Source organism: Equus quagga, chromosome 10 (assembly GCF_021613505.1).
Source record: "Equus quagga isolate Etosha38 chromosome 10, UCLA_HA_Equagga_1.0, whole genome shotgun sequence".
NCBI lineage: Eukaryota > Metazoa > Chordata > Mammalia > Perissodactyla > Equidae > Equus > Equus quagga.
In genome coordinates, this window is record NC_060276.1 from 104,431,909 (window position 1) to 104,438,807 (window position 6,899).

General features: G+C 42.3%; 1 pseudogene; it reads right to left on the reverse strand.

The window, feature by feature from the left end:
* Positions 1-354: 354 nt before the first annotated feature.
* LOC124245524 (putative monooxygenase p33MONOX) lies at positions 355-4,268 on the reverse strand (annotated as a pseudogene).
* Between the last annotated feature and the right edge of the window lie 2,631 nt (positions 4,269-6,899).

A 6,899-nucleotide genomic window follows, 5' to 3' on the forward strand; every position in this document is an offset into this window, starting at 1 on the left:
AAGGGGGGGTGGGGGGAGGGTACGGAGGGGGAAGTGGTGTACCCACAACATGACTAACAAAAATGTACAACTGAAATTTCACAAGCTTGTAATCCATCATAACATTAATAAAAAAAAAAATAAATAAATAAATAAATAAATATTCTCCATCTAAAAAAAAAAAAAAACCTATTATGTCTCTAGCCCTAGCCTCAGTTTATGAGGTTTTTAAAGAGTATATCTTTCTAACATCAGAGCCAAGGTTAAAGGAGGATGGGGAGTAAGAAACCCTCTATCCAGATTCCCTGGAATAGAAGATCTCTAGAACTCAGTGAGTATGAGCACATTCAAGTCACAGGATTTGAGGATATGTGTTCATGGTGATTGTTTCTTTCCATCTATCCCTGGGATGACCATTTTGGGAAATGATTGCTAGGTCCTCAGCCATTCGAGTTTCCTAGATGTGAACCAGTTCCATTGGAGAGAGCTTTTGAGCTCCTCTATAGACCTGGGTAGCCAGACCTCTGGAATAACAATTCTGGAGTGATCTTGGTCCAAAGAACCTCCTTTTATTGGATGGATTTCTATCCTTTTCCCACTCTAGTATCCATGCTGAGATTGGGAAAGCAAGGCTGTGAAAGAACCAGAGGTTAACAAGCCTCTGGGTTTCTGCTTAGGGAAAGGGTGGGGGCTGCTCCGTGGTGTGGATAGGCTAGTGTGGGCTGCTTCTCTTCTTTTGTTATCTCTCCAATGTGTAGATTTAGTGTAGGGGGTGCTTTTGCCTCTTGAAGATATTTGGTCCCTTCAGTGATAAAGGTCATGTGGGGTATGACGCCAGCACTTTTCAGCCTTGCCTGTTGCTCAAAATGCTGAATGCACTCCTGGATATGCTTTGTGATAAGAGAATTCATAATGATATGGATAGCTTTAGCCTTCACCACCAGGACCTTGCCCGTACTGTCAATGTCCAATGACAAGGTCAAGACAGGGGATGATATACTGGCCTCTCCTTCATGTACCAGGCACTTCTGGTTGGCTCAAGGCCACTGAAAGCCTGGGATCCAGCTGCTTTTTCTATATAGAATTCCAAAACTGAGTCCCTGCCACCACAATGAAATTATGTGACGATTATGTTGATAGACAGATGTTAATGAAGAACATCATCTAGCAGCTGCAAATTTGCAGAGCTTCCCAGGGATGGTCCATGCAGAAGTTCTGTTCCTCCAGCAGCAACTGCCTTTGGCTTGCATGCCATCACTTAAGAGGCTCCCAGGACCTACATTTCCTGAGATTCTGAGATGCAGTATTGGCTTCAGACCATGGAAAGTGGTGCTGTGCCGGATGTGATAATGAAGGCCTCGGGTACTGACCAGTGAGCACTGGTTGCTTGGCCCCATTGGTCCCATTGAAGACCTTCTTGATAAAGCCAGCCCCTCCATGGATTTTTTTCATTTCCTCCTGGAGACTGCTAAGGTCACGATGCCCTTTTGGAAAAATGTAGGGGAAACTCTGCAGATTGAAGTATATGAAGGTGATAGTGAAAAGAGAGGGAGTAGAACTTGAATGTGCTCAGTGGTCATTTGAGGATAGATCTATTTTAGGAAAATATTCATGTGGAAAGTGAGTATGTAGAAGTAGCTTCCAATTGGACTCACCCTGCCCAGCCAACCCTAGAAAAATGTCCTTGCTGAATTGGGGTCTTGACCCAGTCAGTGAAACACTTTATTCTCTAGAGATGTCACTCAGCATTATGAGTGAAAACAGGGGAGATCTGGGGGAAAGTAGAGAAAATGAGAAAAGGGAAGAGAAGAGAGAAAAGGGGATTGAATTGGGAAAAATCAAAGAATGCAAGCAGGGAGAAATGTGGATAATTCTTTATCCCTCCATCCCATCTTACTCTAGTAGTCAGGGCAACTGACTCCACCAAGTATGTGACTGCTTCGGCTCTCTCTGGGTTAGTAGTGCCCTTGTTGTTCTCAGAGGCATTATTAATATAGACCATATCTACTGTGAACTTCTCCCCCACCCTTGAACATGGCTCTTTGGAATAGTTGATTTTCTCAGGGAGCTCTTTTCGTTCATATTTTCAAAGACCAATTAAAAATACTGATTGGTGCCAAGGTATTATTAAGAGTTCATTTCTTGAGGCTCATGAAATGATCAAGGTTGTGAAAACGCATGCCTACTGATTCAGTTGCTCCCACTGTGCCCCCTCTCTTGTATTCCCTGGGCTCCCAGTTGAAGAGAGTAGATGGTCTCCTGGAAGCTGGTGATGTACTGTCTATATAAAACTATCTGTGGTCTGTTTCTGTAAAAATTGTCTGAATGCATCTATAGAACTTGCAGTGTAAAGAAAAAATTCAAATTGATTTTGTCATTAGAAATGCCTTTGAGCAGATTCATTGTGTGCACTGTGTAATAATGTGTAATTGGTATTGAATATGTGAATGTTTATATGGTCATAGGCAAATTTCTCTAATGTCGAACATTTTCACTGATAATATTATCTTTTTGATTGGCAGTTGAGGGTGTCTTTCTCAATGGCTTTGTCAGCTCCCTGCAAGAGATACATATAATCCTTCCAGAAAACTCAGGCCCTACTTGCCAGTTATACTCTGTGAAATATTGTGAGTGGGTTCACACACTAGGTCTCTTCTGCTGTCACAGAATAATGACTGTCTGTCACTAACTAAAGACTTCTATTATCCCACAGCAATACTTGTTGCTCCTACCAAACAGCTCCAAAAGTTGTTACATTAGACTTACTGTGAAAGAAGCTAAACTGTGCAGGGCTTTGCCCTCTCGCTTGGACAGATTGACTACGTGGGATTTTTTTACCCCCTCCTCTGGAGGTACATGAGGTCATAAATATCATTTTTGCAAAATAGACACAAGACCACACAGGCTAAGTAGCCAAGTGTGGAACAGGACTCAGGAAGAGTTAACAGACCTGTAACTAAAGTGTTTGGTAACAAGAGGCCTTGTGATCTTTGAGCATTGTCCTAGAGTCTCCTGCTGAGTTGCATCAGTGGTCCAGTTAGAAATAAAAATATGATAACTTCTTATCTAAGAAAAATACTTTGTGATTGTTTCTCACCATGCTGTGTCATTGAGAAAGTGAAACTGCTTCCTTTCTACCAGTACGCCTGTGCACATATGAAATACTCTCTGCTGATCAAGAGCAGTCAGTTACACAGCAGTGTATGAGGTGGGCTCCTCCAAGAGCAGGCATGGAGGGACATTAAGGATGGGTTTTGGGAAAAAGCTTAAAGTGACTACAAGAGTATTCTCCTCGGCTGGCTAATGAGGTTGCCCTGACAGTTGTACTGGAGGGACATGGTGGAATTCCCTAGTCACCGTTTGACAGAATCCATGTTCCAAGTCAGTCTGGCCAAGACCACCTGGGTATTGACAGGAGGAAGACAAAGGGTACCTAGAAACCCTTGCTGAGATCTGTACTGTTTGGACTCTTGTCGATCTAAAGCCTCAATACCACCTTTCTACTCAGACCTTATATATTTCAAGTACATGAAGGTCTAGTTAGAGATGGACACCCTTCCTTCTCTAATCAGAGGTTTTATGCACTGGACAAAGTGTTTTGGGGACTTGGCACTGAAACTTGCCGAAGCTTTTCAGCTGTCTAGACATTGGACCATATGCCAATCTGCTGTTTTAGTTTCCATCGGCAGGATCAAATTTTTCCTTTAACTGGATGTGGAAGTTACTGTTACTTTGGAATAAGTACTGATGTGATTTTACAGGTGGATCTGTTCAACCAGTGCGATACAAAATGTTGTAACCATATTGCTGTGTATATTCTGGGAAGAGTTGTGTTAAGTGTGTCAAATTCTTCTCTTGATTGTACAGGATGCTTCCAATGAGGGAATGCCTTGATCAGAACAGTGGTAGTGGGACAAGTGGGCAACGTGGGTCCCACCAGGCTCCCCCAGTCCAACCAAGACATTTCAGTAAAGCAGTGTAGGATACTGGGATATTGGGGCAGGGAGTGAGGAATGGGGGCGAAAAGATGTTCCTACACTGATCAAGGAAGTAATGGTAACACAGGTGCTTAAAGAGACTATAGCACCCTACACTGGCCGCATGTGATCCGTGCACAGCCGATAGTTTTGTCACCTCACTGTTTTGTACTGCAAGCTTAATGTGGCAGTAGTCTTCTTTGAACCTGAACTGCCAGATGTTATAACAATCATGGAGTCCTTGCACAGGCCGTAGGCTTCATTTGTGGTGGTGAACATGCTAATGCTTTCTTCAAATCCCACTGTATCCATGGGATCAGGAAACAGAAAAGATTGAAACCTTATCAGAGCTCTCTTGGTACCATTACATGGATTACTTTATTCTAATTGGAAAGTCCAAGGACCACGTACCCTCTGTCTTAGAGGCTCCAATATTTGCATGTCCAGAGCTTGAAGATTAACACTGACAAAAATCACTGGCAAGTCACCAAGGTAAAACTCTTAGAAACCATCTGGCCTGGTACCCGGACAACAATCCCTGGGCTTTTTAAAGAGAAAGTGATGTTTAAAAAATATCCAGAAACAAAATGTGGTAACATTATTATAACTTTGTCTAGTACTGGATGTACTTCATGCTTCACATGGGGATCCTGCTCAGCACATTACATAAGATTACTCGAAAAGCATCTACGTTGACCAAAAACATGCCTGAGAAATTCTCCAATAAGCTTGACAGACCACATTTCCACTCACCCAAATAACCTGTGCAGAGCATTTTGAGGGAAAGAGTCAGTGACTGATTTTTACGTAAAGTGGTGTCTGTGGCAAAAGGATCTGGCCAAGAGGCAATGGCATCCTGTGGAATTTTTTCCTGGTGGTTGTCTGAAATTGACACCTGTTGTATCCCATTTGAGAGACGAGTGCTGCCTTGTTAGTGCATGCGGGTGGACATGGATAAAGTAACTAAGCAAGAGAAGTTGTTATGACTTCTGTCTCTTATGAGAGTGGTTACAAATGAGAACACCATCAATATGGATATTGCTCAAGAAACACACATTTTTAAGTGAAAATAGTATATCCATGAAAGAAGTAAATTAGGCATTAGTGGTTCCTAAGAGGTACTGGAATAGGTGTCCAGTCACCCTCTAGATGGGGCTGTATCAGATGCAGTGTCTGTGTCAGCTCATCCACTTTCTGGCAGGTTCAGTACACCCAGATTCCTGAGGATGCCTGCATGTGGTTCTTGGTCATTCCACTAAGTTAGAGGCAGATGTGGTGTAGTGGGCTGCAGAAGTCATATGGCTCCAAAGAATATTGCTTACAACGCTTCTTGGAAAAGCAGGAATGCTGCTCAATGAGTGGGGTCTGGGCTGTGGTGCTTGCCCTGGAAAACCCCCTCCTCTGCAAAATGCACGTTGCTAATTTTTGACTGAGTCCTGGGTGTGAGCCCATGTGCTGATGATGAGGACTGGTACCTGGCAGGGGGATGCCCAGATGGTCAAGTCTCAGACTCTGGTGGCAAACATGATCAGCCAATTGCACAAGATTCACACCTCCTTTTATTCCCCTTATGGTACACATAGATAAGGAATTTTTGAGGATGAAAATCAATTGAATCAACAAGCTCATCATACCTGTACACTCAGGTTAAGACCATGCCCACCTGGATAAACTATGCACAAGACATGGCAATCCGTTACAATTTAGGTCCTGTCCCCAAAACAATTCCTAGTGATTTTAGCACATGAGGCCAAGGAAGCCAGCTGCACAGTCGAATAGAGAGGGGCTCTCCAATTTCCATACACAGATGTGCTGGACCTGGCTCCCTACCTTCCTCTCAAGGTTACCACTGGGCATGGAGTGTGGCAGATCCTGAGTATTGCCCTGACAACCCCATGCACATCATATGGGGGAATCTATTCAAGGACTGTTAATTGGACTGTGTTTTTTAAAGTGAGATATAATTGACATATAACATTATATTAACTTCAGGTGTACAATGTAATGATTTGATACTTGTATATATTGTGAAGTGATCACCACAATAAATCTAGTTAACATCCATCACTATACATAGTTACACATTTTTTTCTTGTGATGACGACTTTTAAGATCTACTCTCTTAGCAACTTTCAAATATGCAATATAGTATCATTAACTGTAGTCACCATGTTTTTGATGTCACTTATATGTGAAATTAAAAAAACCCAAAAACAACAACAACAAAAAATCAAGCTCATACATAAAGAGAACGGATTGATGGTTGCCAGAGGTGGGAGATTGGGAGTGGGAGAACTGGGTGAAGGGGGTCAAAAGATACAAACTTACAGTTATAAAATAATTAAGTCATGGGAATGTAATGTACAGCACGGACTGTGTTTTTTATTCACATTTATCAGTGACACCCAAACAATGGTGCTGCCTTTATGGCAAAAACTACCCAGGAGTGGGGAACTCCATTGAACATTTGACGGACCATTCACACCCCATGTCATTTCCAGGTAGCAAGTGCCATTGAAAGATGGCTTGAATTCTTAAAGAGAAAACGTTAAGAGAAGTGGACAAGCCATGCTCATCTCCCAGTGGAACACACATTAAGAAAGTCAGTTTGGGCTCTGAATGTGGCATTTGTCTGGTAGTTACCTCCCATTTAAATACAAAGTGTAATTAGAAGGTTGAGTAGAAAAGGAGAAAGCACAGGTTACAGGCAGGTAGAAAATGCCTATCATTCTTTCAACTCTGTCGAAAATATCTTTCTTCTTCCACCTCAGCTTTCATATCCTTAGATAGTCACTGGGCTAATGCTAGCTGGACCAGTTTGCTCAAGATTTGGTAAGATGTTAAAGTCCTTAGTTTAGAATATAGGGCCCTTGGTATTTATCATTTTGGTCTTTGGAGCTTCTGCAAACACTTATGCTGAGGTTGTTTCTTTCAAAGTCTTTT